A 16,910-nucleotide genomic window follows, 5' to 3' on the forward strand; every position below is an offset into this window, starting at 1 on the left:
GAAGAATAAATGGCCAAGAATAAGAAACAATTCTGACAGGGGTTGGGGGAAGAGAGGTAGGGAGGATTTATCTGCCTTTTATAAAAACCTGTTTTAAAGCAATAGTAATAAAAACAGCTGAAGTGCAGTCATAAAGAGAAAACTGTATATAAATCATACAAAAAGGACCCAGAATTAGATCAAACTATATGAAAGGTGGCTATAACGTGTGAAGAGCTGAACATCAGTAAGCAATATGGAAGGAAAATTTAATAAATCATGTTGAAATATTGAGGATTGAATTTGAAAAAGGAATTAGATTCACCAAATCTAATTCTGCTCACCGAAATTAAAGATAAATAAAGATGATAAATCATAGAGAAAAAAGGTTACATAGTACACAATTTACCATTTGCCATACTTCTCTTTGGAAGTGTAGGAGAAGTGAAAGAGAGCACTTGGGGAGTGACTCCCGGACATCAAAAACGTCAGTATCTTTTCTCATTTCATCCCTGCAGCAGCCCTGTGAAACAGCTACTACTCTCTACTCTTAGATATGGAAACTGTGGCTTGAGAAGTCAAGTTATTTTCTCAAAGTCAAATAAGGAGCAATCAGAAGAGCCTCAATCTGTCTGACTCTCATCCTGGGCTGCCCAATGACTGCCAGCCAGTCAGGGTGCAGGGGAGGTGTAGCTGCCCAGATCAGAAAATGAAGCCCCAGTGCCAGTCCAGTCCTAGAGGGGCCTGGGATGGTGGGAAGAGGAACAAGATAGAACCAAGGTTGAGGGTGAGGCAGCACCCCAGTGGTACGAACTTGGTGAGCCTAGCAAGGGCAAAAGGCAGTAAATGCATTCCAGGGGCTGTGGGGGCACCCAGGGAGCTGCCTGAAGCAGAGGGAGGAGGATGAGCTTCTGGGTCCCAGGGAAGGTTGGATGTTTGATGGAGATACTGGGGGGCACATATGAGCCAGAATTTGTCATCCACCTGACTTGTTCCTTAAACATCCAATCTGATATGGTTTGACTCTGTCCCTACCCAAATCTCATCTTGAATTGTAATTCCCATAATCCCCATGTGTTGTGGGAGGGACCAGGTGGAAATAATTGAATCATGGGGGCGGTTCCCCCATCCTGTTCTCATGATAGTGAGTTAGTTCTCGTGAGATCTGATGGTTTTATAAGGGGATTTTTCCCCCCTTTTTGCCCAGCACTTCTCCTTGCTGCCACCCTGTGAAGAAGAATGTGTTTACTTCACCTTCCACCACGATTGTAAGTTTCCTGAGGCCTCCCCAGCCTTGTGGAATTGAGAGTCAATTAAGCCTCCTTCCTTTATAAATTACCCAGTCTCGGGTATGTCCTTATAGCAGTGGGAGAATGGACTAATACACAATCCCATCTGCCCTGACATAACCCTGGCACCCCTTTTATAAGAGACCTTTAGAAGGCATGTGGTGTCACAAAAAAGCAGGTTCATTGGGTCAAGGAAATGGTTTTACTTGTGTGTCTGCCACTTTCTAGGTGTATGGCTTTGATCCAATAATCGAATCCCTGTTAGTTTCCTCAGTTGTACATCAGGCTAACAATGCCTACCTCACAGAATTCATGTGGAGATTACATGAGACAAGTCAGGAAAAACACCAAGCTTAATAAATGGTGCAGAGTAGACATTCAATCAATATTTGTTGAATAAGTGAATGCATTATATATATATATATGTATATATATATTTCACTGTATATTTACTCATTAGCTCTGGAGGGGGTTTATCTAGCTAGCTCTGCTCAGAAGACAAGAATTTCACATTTTTCATCAGTTTTAGCTGAAACATTCCAATTTAGGAAACTGGGTCAAGCCATATCACTGTGCATTAATTATAAGTTGTGATTCCAGCAACCTGTAGAAAGATGAGAAAATGGTCCAGTACCTGCAGTTTTCCACAGCAACAAATGTACCTCTGACAGTTTCCATAATCACCACCCTTTACAATTGCTTGGGCCTTCATTGTTTACAAAGAGCTGCTCACACCCATGATCACGTATAACTCACCTTCAAGGAAGTTGAGTTATTCCATTTTGTAGTTGAAAAAATTAAGGCTCCAAGAGGTGAAAGAACATGCTTAGATCATGCCTGGTGGTTGGTGGCAGAGAAGCTGGAATCTCTGGGATGTGCCTAAATTGATTATCACTACAGCATGTGCTTGGTTACTTTGTTAAAGGCATAAAGGATGAATTCAAGGAGGATCCTGCCTGGTGTTATTTGCCTCTGGCTCCCCTGAACCCCTCAGGTAGAGGTTCTGAGGGTCCTATCTATATATTACAGCCTATCCCTGTTCCAGAGCCAGTTTGGAAGGAGAAAGAGGAGAGAAGCAGCCTCAATCCTCTAGACTTATGGGGTCACAGGAACTATTTCCATAATATCATTGCATTCTGGGACCTGATAGCCCAGCCAGGATGCTGTCATCTACTTGGAAGCCATGGAGATGTGGCCAGATAACTTGGGTCAAGTCCAGCTCAGGGGTGGTGGTGTTTATCTGGAGTGACAAGATGTTACACAGGTGAGGAAAAAAACCTACTATTGATTTTTTTGTAAAGAGACAAAAACTGAGTGGTTGTGGCCATGTTGCCGACCTCGAGCAGCAGTTGGCTTCTCCATGTAGAACCTGGGAGTAGGAGACTCAGAATCAAATCTCTTCTCCCTCCACCTCCTGTTTTCAGCTTTGTGAGAAACCTTATCATCAAATGCAATGGCCAGCAACGTTACCAATAAGACAGATCCTCGCTCCATGAACTCCTGTGTGTTCATTGGGAATCTCAACACTCGTGTGGTCAAGAAATCTGACGTGGAGGCAGTCTTTTTGAAGTATGGCAAAATTGTGGGCTGCGCTGTTCATAAGGACTTTGCCTTTGTTCAAAATTTTAATGGGAGAAATGCCCGGGCTGCTGGAGCAGGAGAGGATGGCAGAATGATTGCTGGCCAGGTTTTAGATATTAACCTGGCTGCGGAGCCAAAAGTGAACTGAGGAAAAGCAGGTGTGAAACGATCTGCAGCGGAGATGTATAGCTCCTCTTTTCAGTTGGACTGACTATCAAGGTGATGATGATGATACGATGTACAGTTACTCAGCATGTGTGCCGCCTCCTCCTCCTATTGCTCGGGTTGTAGTGCCCTGGAAACGTCAGCGTGTATCAGGAAACAACTCACAAAGGGGCAAAAGTGGCTTCAGTTCTAAGAGTGGAGAGCAGGGATCTTCCAAGTCTGGAAAGTTGAAAGGAGATGACCTTTAGGCCATTATGAAGGAGTTGACCCAGATAAAGCAAAACATGGATTCTCTCCTGGAAAACCTGGAAAAAATGGAAAAGGAGCAGAGCAAAAACAAGCAGTAGAGATGAGGAATGATGAGTCAGAAGAGGAGCAGAGCAGCAGCTCCATGAAGAAAGGTGAGACTCACGTGAAGCTGGAGTCTGAGGGGGGGGTGCAGATAACTCTGCTAAGGAGGAGGACGTACTGGTTGATGATGATAATGAGGATGGGGATGACCAGCTGGAGTTGATCAAGGATGATGAAAACGAGGCTGAGGAAGGAGAGGGTGATGAGACAGCACCAATGGCATGGATGACTCTTAAGCACACAGTGGGGTTTAGAAATCTTATCCCATTATTTCTTTACCTAGACGCTTGTCTAAGATCAAATTTTTCACCAGATACTCTCCCCTAGTATCTTCAGCACATGCTCACTGTCCTCCCCATCCTTGTCCTTCCCATGTTTATTAATTCATGTTGCCCTGTGCCTAGTCCTGTTTTCACTTCCTTTGGCACTCCTAGTAGTTTTGTTAAGTCTTACCTTGTAATTTCTGCTTTTAATTTTGATACCTTTTTATGACTTAATAAAAAGGATGTATGGTTTTTATCAATTGTCTCCAAAATAATCTCTTGTTATGCAGGGAGGACAGTTCTTTTCATTCATACATAATAAATTCAATAGTTGCTTCCCGAACTGCAAAGACAATCTCATTTAGTTGAGTAGCTCCTGAAAGCAGCTTTGATTAGAAGTATGTGTGTTACACCCCCACATTAATGTGCTGTGTGGGGCAGTTCAACACAAATGTAACAATGTATTTTTGCGAATGAGAGTTGGCATGTCAAATGCATCGTCTAGAAAAATAATTGGTGTTGTAGTCTTAAGATTTGTTTTCTAAAGTTGATGCTGTGTGTTATTTTTGTGAACAGCCTGATGTTTGGGATCTTTTTTTCCTCAAAATAAATAGATCCTTATTAAACTAGGAATTTGGAGGAAAAAAAACCCTGTTTTTTTTAATTTTTGTATTTTATTATTGTTTTCTTCAAGCTCTTTGTTTTACAGAGTCCTCCACAAAACCCCTAGAATGTACTAGATATATTTTTCTTGAAGTCATAATCATTATGCATACAAACATAACGCTACTCAAATTCTATTTCATTGAGATGCATGTTGCATTGAGGAGTCAAATAACTTGACAGAGAGTGGAGATTGTTTTTCAAAATGGCTTTTACATCCTAATGAAAGTTTGGGAAGTATATCCTCTCTGCCTTTTCATCAGTGCTTTGTGGTCCAGCTGGCACCCTTTTTGAAGTTTTTGTTGTGTGCTAAATTGTTTTGTCCTTAAATAGGAGAGGCTCAAAAACATTAAGATTTCAGGAAAATTGCAACAGCTGGAGAATGGAACCCCTACTTTCTTCTGTTTTGTCTTTTTAATTACTACTTATAGCCCCAGTTACCTTCTGAACTCTGAAGTGTTACCTCAATGTTACTGAAAACAAGGAAACTTTTATTTCCTGATATTCCATAGTCTGCCTTCCCAGGTGACTGAAAACATAGAGAATGTCACACATTTATTTTACCCTAAATAATCTTTTACTCATATTAGCTAATCTTTGTGTTTTCTCTCAACTTTATTAATTGCAGTGATTGCATTTTTAGCATCCAGTCTTCTTAAGATGAATATATTAAGCAGCTGCCAGTGTTGTGATACCTCATCCTTGAAAGGCCTAGTTCATTTGTGTTTTTACTTCAGTTTTTCCAGCACAGCAGAAAATGGCATTTATAATTTTTGTGCACACAAACCTTGGATTCCCCTATAAAGTTTCTATTGTTTCATAGCATGCAGCACTGGCATTTTTTCATCCTACTGCATTATGGGCAAAACTCATGTCTTATTTATAAGGATTTTATAGATCATTTTATGTAACAGGTGACAAAAGCAGAATAGAAGAGGCTGAACTATGGACTACCTTTGGAGCCAAGATACATGATATAAAGGCACTTTCTTTTGTATGTTAATTGGTCAAAAATACTACCCACTTGATGTTTTCTGATCTGATGTGGGGAATATGGGCGAGGAGAGAAGCTCATGTTACAGACTTTTAGTAAGTAACCCATGACTAGAAAATAAACGGGATACTTAGGAAAAACAAAAACAAAAAAACCCCTACTATTTGTTCAGTGTGCTGTCCCTACACTATGTGCTGTCCCTACACTATGTGCTGTCCCTACACTATCCATAATCCCCACAGCATCTTGTGATACTATTACTATTCTTCCCTTTGTATTGATGATGGAACAGAAGATTGGAGAGTGACATCTTACACAGCATCTCAAAGCTGGCAGTGGTCCAATGGTTCCAGTCCAGGTCTGTGTACTATGATCTCACACTTTTCTCATCAAGGGGACTAAGGGGCTCCTGTAACAAGACTAACTCTAGTATCCTCTATCTTTCTGGGGAGAGCTCAGTCACAGACTTTGATCACTGCTGCTACTGGGAAGGCAGGAATTAAGCACAATGCTCTGTTTGGATCCAGTAACTGAATTATACTCAACTATTGGATTCCCACAGAGTGTCTGTGCAGATGGAACAGGGCCTTCCTCCCCTACCCTATGCATGTGCAGAAGGAGAGGCCTGACGGGGGGAACCAGGCTGGAGTTTGGAACACCAGTAGCTGTAAAGACCACCTGGGGACTCTGCATGAGACTCAGCATCTGCTGCCTCTGGGGCCAGGGGTTATGGTCTTCTTCTTCCCTAAAGGCTGCCACACTTACCTGGCTTACTCCTTCCTCTTCCTCCCTGGGGGAAGGGAGGATCTGATAAAATTGACCAGATTGAAAAAAGAGCCTGAAGTTGGACCCATCAGCCCCTCCCAAGTGCTTTCCCCTTGGGCCCTCATGCATGTGAGCACGTTTTCCTCCTGTCCTCTGCCTCTCTGATGCTGTGGCCTGTTAGGGACAAGCCTGTGGTTTTGGGTGAGTAAACCCAATTCAGGGAAATGTATTGGGGATCCCAATTGCAGCTGCAGATCCAAGGTGCCTTTTCCAGTTTAGCTTTACCTGCTATGAAGTGGACTCTGGTGACCGCTGTTTCACATTGCTTGGAGCCCACTGTGGAAAGAGGATGGATCGATTTCCATCTCAGTGGTTGCCCTGAAATGCCAATGTAGGGAATCTGGGCGAGGAGAGAAGTAACCAGGGGGGGCATACCGGCATGCCTTCACTGGGTAGTTGTTTCTGCTGTCCCAAGCTGGGTGGACACTCCTGAGATATGTTGCTACTTGCTCCCCTGCTCCCCATGCCCTCAATGTTTTATAGATCCCAGGGCACTTGGCACACCTGGATTGAGGCCCCAACCTACCTCTCCAGGCTCGTCTCCCCCATGCTCTGACCTGCCTAGTCAGCTCTAGCACAACACCCTGAATATCCCACTCAATTCCAACATCTGTGGCACCCTTCTGCTGGCAATACTGAGGGTTAAATTGGAGAACCTGGCAAGAACCTTAGAAGCCGTGATGCTCAACTCTCCATCCAGAGAAGGGGCTATCTGGACTTGGCTTTCTTGTCTTGCTTCTTGGAGCAACCACTCCTGGGACTTGGTATTTCTGGTTCCTCTAAAACATTTCTTTAGACTAGAAATCCGCCTCCTTGCTACTTATGTCTGGTGCAGGTGCTGTGGGTGCCACCTCCACACATTCCCAGCAGTCCTCCCCAGGTACTTGTTCCCTCTCTGGTCCCCTGTGCCATAGTAATTAGATGGTGTTTCATCATTCCATGACATGAAACAAGTGTTGCTAACTTTTTCCTTCCCTCTCTCGACACCTGCCTTATCCTCTCAAGCAGTTCGGAACTCCTTGAGGCTGGGGCTATGCTTCAGCCATCTCTTTACTCCTCCCACTTAGCACGGAGGAGGTTTCAGGAAAGCCTACACAATTGTCTGGGCCCAACATCTTGCCCATCTCCCAACATTTCAACATGGAACTGAAGGGGTGGGTTGTGCAAATGGCCCCATTTGCTCATTGCCCACTGAGTATCCATGGGTCAACCTGGAACTTAAGTTGCTCACCACCTACAGGAGGAAACTGACATGCAAGCAGAAAATCAAAATACAGGGCAACTTCACTAGAAAGGAGGCCTATAGAGAACGCTGCAGGAACATAGGAAGGAACAATCAGCAGACCAGTGCTAGGGTGAGCTGGGCCCAGAAAAACTGAGCCTGGAAGGAGGGGCAGGAGTAGCTCATTGACATGGCCTCAAACATGGCCTTTTATCTCCAATCGTTAGACAGCTACAGAGGTACATGGACAGTTTTGAAAGAAGGTCATCATCATATGACTATAAACTACTGTTCCATACTTAGGGTGACCCAGCTTGTCCTGGTTCACCCAGGACTTTTCTGATTTTAGCACCAAAGTCCCTTCAATCCCAAGCAGATCGGGGTGGATGGTCACTTAGACCTAAGTCTGGAATGGAAGTATGAATTATTATATGCTATAAATCCTTTCATTATCTTCAGACCTGCACAATTAAATTGTATCATAATGTTTTTGTGCCAATAGCATTAGTGGGTTAGTGGCAAACATTTAAAATTTGTTGTCCCCTCTCTTTTTTTTTGAGACAGAATCTCTCTCTGTCACCCATGCAGTGGTATGATTTCAGCTCACTGCAACCTCCACCTCCGGGGTTCAAGTGATTCTTGTGCCTCAGCCTCCCAGGTAGTTGGGACTATATGTGCACCACCATGCCTGACTAATTTTTGTATTTTTAGTAGAGACAGGGTTTCACCATGTTGGTTAGGCTGGTCTTGAACTGCTGGCTTCAAGTGATCCACCCACCATGGCCTCCCAAAGTGCTTGGAATTATAGGTATAAGCCACTGTGCTTGGCCCCTGCTGCCATTTTTGAAAACTTGTATGAGGATTTCTTTATATTTTAAAAGTACTGAATGCTTCAGTCTTCGAGAGGCTCTGGCTATGGGCAGAGGGTGAGGTGAGAGATGGCAGGGTGTATTTGGGGGCCTGCAAAGAGTGGGAATATTGAGGCCCAGGGAACATGCCTTTGTGCAGGAAGGGTTGTGGAGGGGACCCTGAAGGGGTCAGCAGTGGTCACAGGGTCCCATGGACCAGGCCAGTGATTCCATCTCATAGCCTTAGAAAGTCAAAAAAGATGTCATGCAGAAAAGTGCCATGGTGGGACCAGAAATTCCATGCGGATGCAATTTTGGAGAACTGATTAGGGTAGGGGGTGTAGAGGCCAAGATCAGAGGCAGGGAACCATTCTGGGGGCTGCCGTATCATGCAGGTACAGTTCTACAGATACGGAGAGAAAGGCACTTTTAGTAGGAGAAAATAGACAGGATTCGGTGATTGGTTCATTGGTTGAGGAGGTGACTCACTTGGGCTTTGGGTGGTGAGGCATTGTCAACTACCAAGACAGGAATTTAATCAGGAAAATAGCTTCAGAGGGAGATGCTGCAATTGATTTTGGATGTACTGTTTGGGTCCTGGGACCACCAGAGATTTAAATGTCTGGAACTTAGGAGAGAAACATGGGCTGGAGATAAATATTTGGGTGTCATCCACCTTCCAAGTCCAAGGCAATTGAAATGGACAAGTGACAAATGGAGGATAAGAATGAAAATGTTAAGAGGCTTCAGCCCAAGGAGTGAGGGGAGGGTTGATGGTTGAACTGGCCTGACTAGTTTAGTGGCTTTTGCTAGTGTCTTCAAGGTACATGTGCAATGTCCAATCCTCAGGAACCATCTGGAAACTCTGTCCTTTCTTGCATGACCTAGATATGACACTAATAATACCCATTGACTTCTCAGGATTGTGAATGCACAGGGCTCATTATGCAAATAACCTGTTCTGTAGCACAGACAGGGCAGGCAGATCATTCCCACATTCCTGTCCTCTCCCAGTATTCTGGAATTGTCTGGAGCTGCCAACACATAGCCCTTGTCTTCCTGGAGGTATGTGAAAGCTTGTATGTGAGCATCTCTTTAAAACAATGATCAGAATTGTCTTAAAACCATTCTGGTTGTGAGAATGTTTAATCAAGGTCAATTTCTATATCCAGATAGAAAAAGCCGGTAAGAAGAGCAATGTCACTGGGACTCAGGAGACTCACGACCAAGCTCCCTTTGAATTCCTGTAAAATGAGAGTGTTGAGCTAGCTAAGCCATCAAGACCCAGTTCAGACATGCTAAGTATGTGATCCTAGTCAACAAAAACAGATCATGGCTAGTCAGTGCATGAAGCAGAAATACTAAAATGTATTTCAAAACAGGGAGTTAAAATGGTAATTTTACCATCTTATTTATTCACTCAATAAATGTATGTGGAATACTCACTAAAGGTCAGACATGCTGCTGGCTATGGGTAGAGCACTGTGGAGCAAACACAGACTCTGCTGGCCGCTCTTAAGAGTCCAGTGGGAGGAACCCACTGAAGCAGCAGCTACAGGTGTGAGAGAGGCCGAGGGAGAGGGAGGCCGGCGAGGAGGCTGCTGCAGTAGTCCTGGTTCCCTAAGCTTGTTCACAACCTTCCCGCAGGCTGGGCCTAGCCCATCTCTACTTCCATAAGAAAATCTATAATCCCAGCTATTTGGGAGGCCGAGGCGGGCAGATCACTTGAAGTCAGAAGTTTGAAACCAGCCTGGCCAACAGGGTGAAGCCCCGTCTCTACTAAAAATACAAAAGGTAGCTGGGCATGGTGGCGGGTGCTTGTAATACCAGCTACTGGGGAGGCTGAGGCAGGAGAATCACTTGGACCCAGGAAATGGAGGCTGCAGTGAGCCAAGATCGCACTGCTGCACTCCAGCCTGGGCGAAATAGCAAGACTCCATCTCAGAAAAAAATAAAAGAAAGGAAACCTGCACCCACCCGCTCTGTAAGGAGGACTCCACCCTGGGATGGAATGCGGCCTGCTGCTCATCATTCCAGACTGCCGAGTGTCAGTGCACATTGACTCCTCATCTTGTGACTGAACTATTTTTAACTGACTGTCGCCATGGCAGCGTGAGAACCACTGGGAAAGATGTGGCCTTTCTGACAGCATTCAAGATGCTGGCTGCCCCCTTATCTCACTGAATCCCCTGTGCACCAGGGCCAAAATAATCTGTATTAAATCCCCACCTTCTATTGACAGAGACGGATTTAGGACTTCTCTATGTGCTTTCTCATCTGCAAAGTAGGAAAGTAGGGCTTTTAATTAAAACACACACACACACAAAAAAAAAAAAAACACAAAAACAACTCCTTTTGTAAGTCTGCTGTGGGGAGCCAAACTAGGTTATTAAGCAACAGGAAAGCATTCTGCATGTCCCAACATTAGTTTCTGTTATCAATGTCTTAGCTCACATGGCAACACCCATCCCACAGCCCACCTCTGCCCTTCTCCACCTCCAGTTGTCACTGATTCCTATTAGCATTCCTTGGATGTCTACAAAGTCTGAAGACATAGACAGTATCATTTACTTTTTTACAGATTACTGATGTTCTTGATGGTATTACCCACATGTGCACGTTTCCAGGAACCCCCCCAAGCACTAGCACTGGCTGCCCCTAGGAGGTGGGTGCTGACATGTACAGGAGCTCTCTCGGATTTCTTAACACATGGCTGTTAACATCCTGCATCCCTGCCTTGCCTTTACATCCTTTAGGGTGGGGACTGTGTGTCCTTTCCCCTTTGTACCCCAGCATCTGGTACCGGGTCCTGAGGATAGATAGACACTTGGTTAATGTCTGTTGAATGAAGGAGGAATGAATACAAGGCCAATGAAGAGTGTAAGTCAATGAGACTATCTCAGAGGGTTGGAAAGAGTGAGGCTTCGTGAGTGAGAATGGACTTGAGTCAATGCATGGGTGGCTGGAGAAGGAAGTAATGCTTCTAAAGCACCTCTTATTTAATCCTCACATTGTCCCTGCTTCATGGAAGGGGATGCTGAGACACAGAGTGGATGAGCGAGGGGCCCTACACCAGCTGGTTGGTGAGTGGCTGGGATGAGATGCACACACCTTGAGGGCTGGTTCGGAAGCATTGGTTCTTTCCTCTCTGCTAGGCCCTCTGGGAAGAGGAACAGAGTCTGGGGTGTGTTTCCATTGAAGAAGTGGCCTAGTGAATGTAGTCTTGAGGGCAGGAACCCTCCCTGCTCACAGTATCACAAGTTGGCCTGGAAACCCCTGGCATGGGCACAAAATCGTGGGTGTGAGTGCAGGGATTTGAAGCTTCCACGGGAGGAGATGTACCACATTGCAACTTCTGCCAGATTCTCTAAAGAGTCCTCGGGCCTAGGGATGCTCCCTCACTGTGTGGGCAGGACCTCATGGGAAACCTATTAGAGAGGCCAGAGCAGAACAAGGAACAGAAAGGAGTGACGTGAACGTGCCCCGGCTCTTGCGTCCCTCCGCACACCCACCCTGTGTGCAGGACATCCCTGCCCTGTGCCTCCAGTTTTTGCTTTTCCCATCTCCCTCACCCTTCACACTGAACTTTCTTTCCTTCAGACCTGGAACTCAACCCACCTCCTTTGGGTCACGGTCCCCATCCTGTGGTGCATGTGTCTGTGTGGATTGGCTTCTTCTACTCTCAGAAGACAAGCAAAATTTTCTTGTTTTCAATTTTTTTTTTTGGTGTGGAATTATTCTCTTAGATGCTTTTATTAAGAAAAAAAAGTATTTGAGCAGCAGCAGAAGCTTACAGAATTCAGTTGCTGTAAGTAGCTCATACCAAACTTCACAGCTTAAAATAATAATGGCCGCTGAGATGATAGATGAGAAATGGAGGAAGCACTGTCTGGATGTGGCCTCTCTCCCACGGTGGCACAAAGAGAATGCAGCAGACAGAGGAGGAAGTGTGGCAGGGTGTCTGCCACCAGGGAGAAGTTGCACCTGTCTTAGTAGGTAGTGATGTCTTCCTGAGGAAAAGCTGCCACCAAGGGGAGGGAATGGGGCCTCCTGAGATGGAGTCAGTGGAATGACTGCTTGCAAGGGTGTCATGGAGAACCTGTTCACCTGCAAGCCTGACCATGGGGCCTGAGCCTTGCAGAGGGGCCCGGGGAGGCCTTTGACCTGGTCTTGGTTCTGCAGAGAGCCAGGAAAGCACACTTTCAACCAAGGGAAGGAGCACATTCAGAGGCAACGCAGCTTAATGATTTCTTCCTGGGGAGGCCATGGGGACCAGTCTTACTGGAGAGGCTAAGATCCTGTGTGATGGTCTCCTCAGGCCAGAGGAGTTTTACTGGAGGCAGGAGACAGCAATCCTCAGGGAAAATGCTCCTGGCTTTTGCAGATGCTAAGCAGTAGGTCCAACTTTCAGGAAAACCAAAGAGACATCCTGTTGGTCCTGTCTGTGCTGCTGAAAGACACTGGCTCATCCCTTCAGGCTTTGACCTCCCTTCCCTGCAAGCTTTCACAAAAGAAAGGACTTGAACAAAGGGGTCTGGTCCCTGCCTTCATCCTAGTCTCCTCCCCAGGCTTGTTTTTAAAAATAACTTCTCTTTTTCTTCTACCACAGCAATTTACCCTTTGTAGGAAATACAGAAATATAGAAAAGTGCAAAGAAAGTGAAAACCAGCTATAATCCAATTACCCAGAAATAACCACCCTTCATATTTTGGCATCTAGTCTTTTTTCCATGAACGTTAATATGTATTACACATGCACATATATGTATTTGTACATATACTTATTTACATGTATTTATTTACAGAAATGCATGATTAAGCAATGACTGCTTTTAGAGAAAAGGCATAGTATCCTGGTTGAGAACTCAGGCTCAGGAGCCAGACTGCCTGGGTTCTAATCTTGGCTCTGTTATTTGCTGCTGATGTGGTCTTGATCTTTAACTTATCTCTGCCTCAGTTTCCTTATCCATAAATAGCCAAATTGGCTGGTGCAAAATAGTATCTCATTGTTGCCTGAATTTGTGGTTCTTTGTTGGTCATTTGTGTTTCTTGTAATCTGCTTCCTCTACCTCTCTATCCTTTGATAACCCACCATCTTTGTTGTCTCATCAACTTCTCTCTATGTATTGGCTTCCTTCCACCAATCAATAAGACTGATTACAATGTTTGTTTTAAACATACTCAGATCTCTCCTATTTAAAAAATTAAGCAAAACTCCTTGCTGAATGTGGGGAGCTCCTCTCTTTGTTAAACTTCCCAAGAGTAGTCTATACCTATCATTTACACTTCCTCAATCTGCCTTTCTCAACCTTAGGCTGGTTGTTCCCCATTCGAAACTGCTTGGGACAAGGTTACCAATGGCTCCCTGTTGCCAAGTCCACCAGGTGCCTATTAGTTTTCATTCTCACCTGACCGCTTGCCTTTGGCACTAACGTCTACTCCCCGCTTCCCTGAGCACACACTCTCCTTCTTCCTGGTATCCCTCTCCCTACTCTCTTTCCATTCCTTCCTGGTCTCTTTCATACATTTCTCTCCCTGAGAGTTCTTTGTCTCAGTCTTGCCTCCTGGTTCCTTCTGTTTGCTGAGACCCTGGCTGAACTCATCCACATCCATATCTCCATTGCCTTGTCAATGTGGACAGTCCCCAGATCTCTGTCTTTCATTGGGACCACTCTTCTGAGCTCCAGACCCATACACCCAACTGGACACCACCATGAAGACAACCTGCAGAGCCATCAAATCAATGTGTGTCAAACTGAGTTCAGTGCCTTCCATACAGACCCACCCCTCTTTTTGGTTTCTGTCTTTGGAAAGGGTCAGAATCACATCTTTATTAAGGTGTCAGTGATGACTCTGTCAAAAGGCATCAAGGCAGTAGTTACATTAACGGTTGAATTTTTGGAATAGAAGATGGGGGCAGGGGTGTGGAGGGGCTGCTGGGCCTTCCCAATATCACAGAAGTCACAGATGCTGCTCTGCTTCATATTCTTCTGACAAACAAGGTAGACCCTGGTGCTTGACAGACAACAAACACTTAAAATTACTAAATGAATGAAAACTCATGGGACCAAGAATAATTGCTTTGCATGAAATGCTTTAGCTGGAAGGGCTCTCAAAGATCATCTAGTCTAACTGTGGCCCACATAAGGGTCTGTGCTTAGCACATTTCCAGTGGTGCAGAGAAAAGACCCCAAGCCTCCCCACTTCCCAAGCAGTGTCATTTTTCCTGGGGCCACTAGGCGTGGCCATTAGGGACACCCCTGCCATTACCTGAGAGGCACGGGTCCAGGTGGGGGCTTTGACCTGACATTGCTTTCTTTTTACCACCCATGTCCCCCACCTTAGACATCCTTAGAATAGAATGGGGTTCCGTACTTCTTGCAAAGAATTTTCTTAACTCTGACTGGGCTCCCAGGCCCAGAAGTCACATGCGGATGTAGTTATTAACATCTTAGTGAAGGAAATGCTCTATTTGGAAAAATTATTTATTGCAGAAAATTCAAAACATACCAAGAAGAGAGAGAAGAGTGCAAGGAATCCCGTGCATTCATTACTCAAATTCCATTCAATCCCATCAAATCTGTCTCATTCTCACCACCACATTTTTTGTTTGGTTTTGTTTCATTTCATTTCTAGGTAATTTTAAAGCAATATTTGTCAGATTCTTTGATCTCAAGACTCCTTTACACTTTTAAAAAATATTGAGGACCCCAAACAGCTTTTGTCAGTTAAATTTTTTATATTTACATTAGATATTAAAACAAAGAAACTTTAAAATATTTACTTATTAATTCATTTTAAAATAATAGTAATACTTATTACATGTTAATGTAAATGACATATTTTAAATGAAAAAAATTATATTTTGCAAAACAATAACTAGAAAGAAGAGTGGCATTATTTTACATTTTTACAAATCTCTTTTATGTCTGGCTTAATGGAAGATAACTGGATTCTCGATAGAGAAAATCTTTTTTTCTTTTTTTGAGACAGAGACTCACTCTGTCCCCTAGGCTGGAGTGCAATGGTGAGATCTTGGCTCACTGCAACCTCTGCCATTCGGGTTCAAGCGATTCTCCTGCCTCAGCCTCCCAAGTAGCTGGGATTACAGATGCCCACCACTACACACCTGGGTACTTTTTGTATTTTTAGCAGAGATACGGTTTTGCCATGTTGGCCAGGCTGGTCTCAAACTCCTGACCTCAAGTGATCCACCCACCTCTGCCTTCCAAAGTGGTGGGATTACAGGCATGAGCCACCGTGCCTGGCCAGAAACTGGATTCTTGTGTCTGCTTCTACATTCAATCGATTACAATTTGTTGTTTGATTGAAATGTGTGAAGAAAATCTGGCCTCACATACAGCCATAGATGGAAAATGAAGGCACCTTTTAATAGTGCTTGATGAGTACTTCCCATGTTGTCACATGAAATACTTAACAGACGTATTCTGAAAGGTCAAGATTTAACAAAACTAATAATTTCTATTGCTTCATGTAGTACCTTCTTTTTTTTTTTATTTTTGTGAGACAAAGTTTTGCTCTTGTTGCCGAGGCTGGAGTGCAGTGGCATGATCTTGGCTCACTGCAACCTCCACCTCCCAGGTTCAAGCAATTCTCCTGCCTCAGCCTCCTGAGTAGCTGGGATTACAGGCTGAGCCACCACACCCAGCTAATTTTTTGTATTTTTAGTAGAGACAGGGTTTCACCATGTTGGCCAGGCTGATCTCCAACTCCTGACCTCAGGTGATCCACCTGTCTCAGCCTCCCAAAGTCCTGGGATTACAGGCATGAGCCACCACTCCCATGCCAGTACCTTCGTAAGTGAAATTGACCTTTTTAATTCTTATCTTTTTTTTTTTTTTTCTTTGAATAGGTGGCTGTAAAGAATACAGTGACTGAGACCAGGTACACTGGCTCGCGCCTGTAATCCCAGCACTTTGGGAGGCGGAGGCTGATGGATCACGAGGTCAGGAGTTCAAGATCAGCATGGCCAAGATGGTGAAACCCCATCTCTACCAAAAAAATACAAAAATTAGCAGGCGCGGTGGTGGGCACCTGTAATCCCAGCTACTTGGGAGGCTGAGGCAGGAGAATCACTTGAACCCTGGAGGCAGAGGTTGCAGTGACCCAAGATCGTGTCACTGCACTCTAGCCTGGGCGACAGAGCAACACTCTGTCTCAAAAAAAAAAAAAAAAAAAAAAAAAAGCATACAGTGACTGTGAGGACTGTTCTATACTGCTGCCTTGATTCCTGCTGGAGCATTGGCAGTTTTATTCATTATTGCTTTTGCATCATCAGTGCAAATGTCAAGGCAGTGAAAAAGGTGAGGGACATCGTAATACTGTTATTAAAATAGTTTTGACTCTGAAGATCCCTGAAATAATCTTGGGGATTGCCTCAGATATCTATAGCCTGCACTTTGAAAAGTGCTGTGTTTAAGCAACTCTCAGGCATCACACCACTCACCTATAAATAATTAATATGCCTCTCTAACAAGGGCTTACAAAAACATAACCACACTACTAATATCACTTTGAACACAATTAATAACATGTTCTTTATATCCTCTAATAACACTCAGCCTGTGTTCAAATTTCCCCATACTGCCTCAATTTTTTTTAATGGTTGCTTTGTTTGAATTAGAATCCAAATTATGTCCACACATTGCATTTTTTTTTTTATGTCTCTAAGAAATCTATTTCAGTGCCCCCTCCTCTCTCCATTTTCATT

The 16,910-nt window shown here is 44.3% G+C and overlaps 1 protein-coding gene and 1 pseudogene across 7 annotated transcripts in view; one reads left to right on the forward strand and one right to left on the reverse strand.

Moving 5' to 3' along the window:
- RASGRF1 (Ras protein specific guanine nucleotide releasing factor 1) overlaps positions 1–16,910 on the reverse strand; it is a 320,023-nt gene that overhangs the window by 273,384 nt on the left and 29,729 nt on the right. The window lies entirely within an intron of this gene.
- Positions 2,596–3,706, forward strand: LOC141407222 (heterogeneous nuclear ribonucleoproteins C1/C2 pseudogene; annotated as a pseudogene).

The sequence above is a fragment of the Macaca fascicularis genome, chromosome 7 (genome assembly GCF_037993035.2).
Source record: "Macaca fascicularis isolate 582-1 chromosome 7, T2T-MFA8v1.1".
In the NCBI taxonomy this organism is placed as follows: Eukaryota; Metazoa; Chordata; class Mammalia; order Primates; family Cercopithecidae; genus Macaca; species Macaca fascicularis.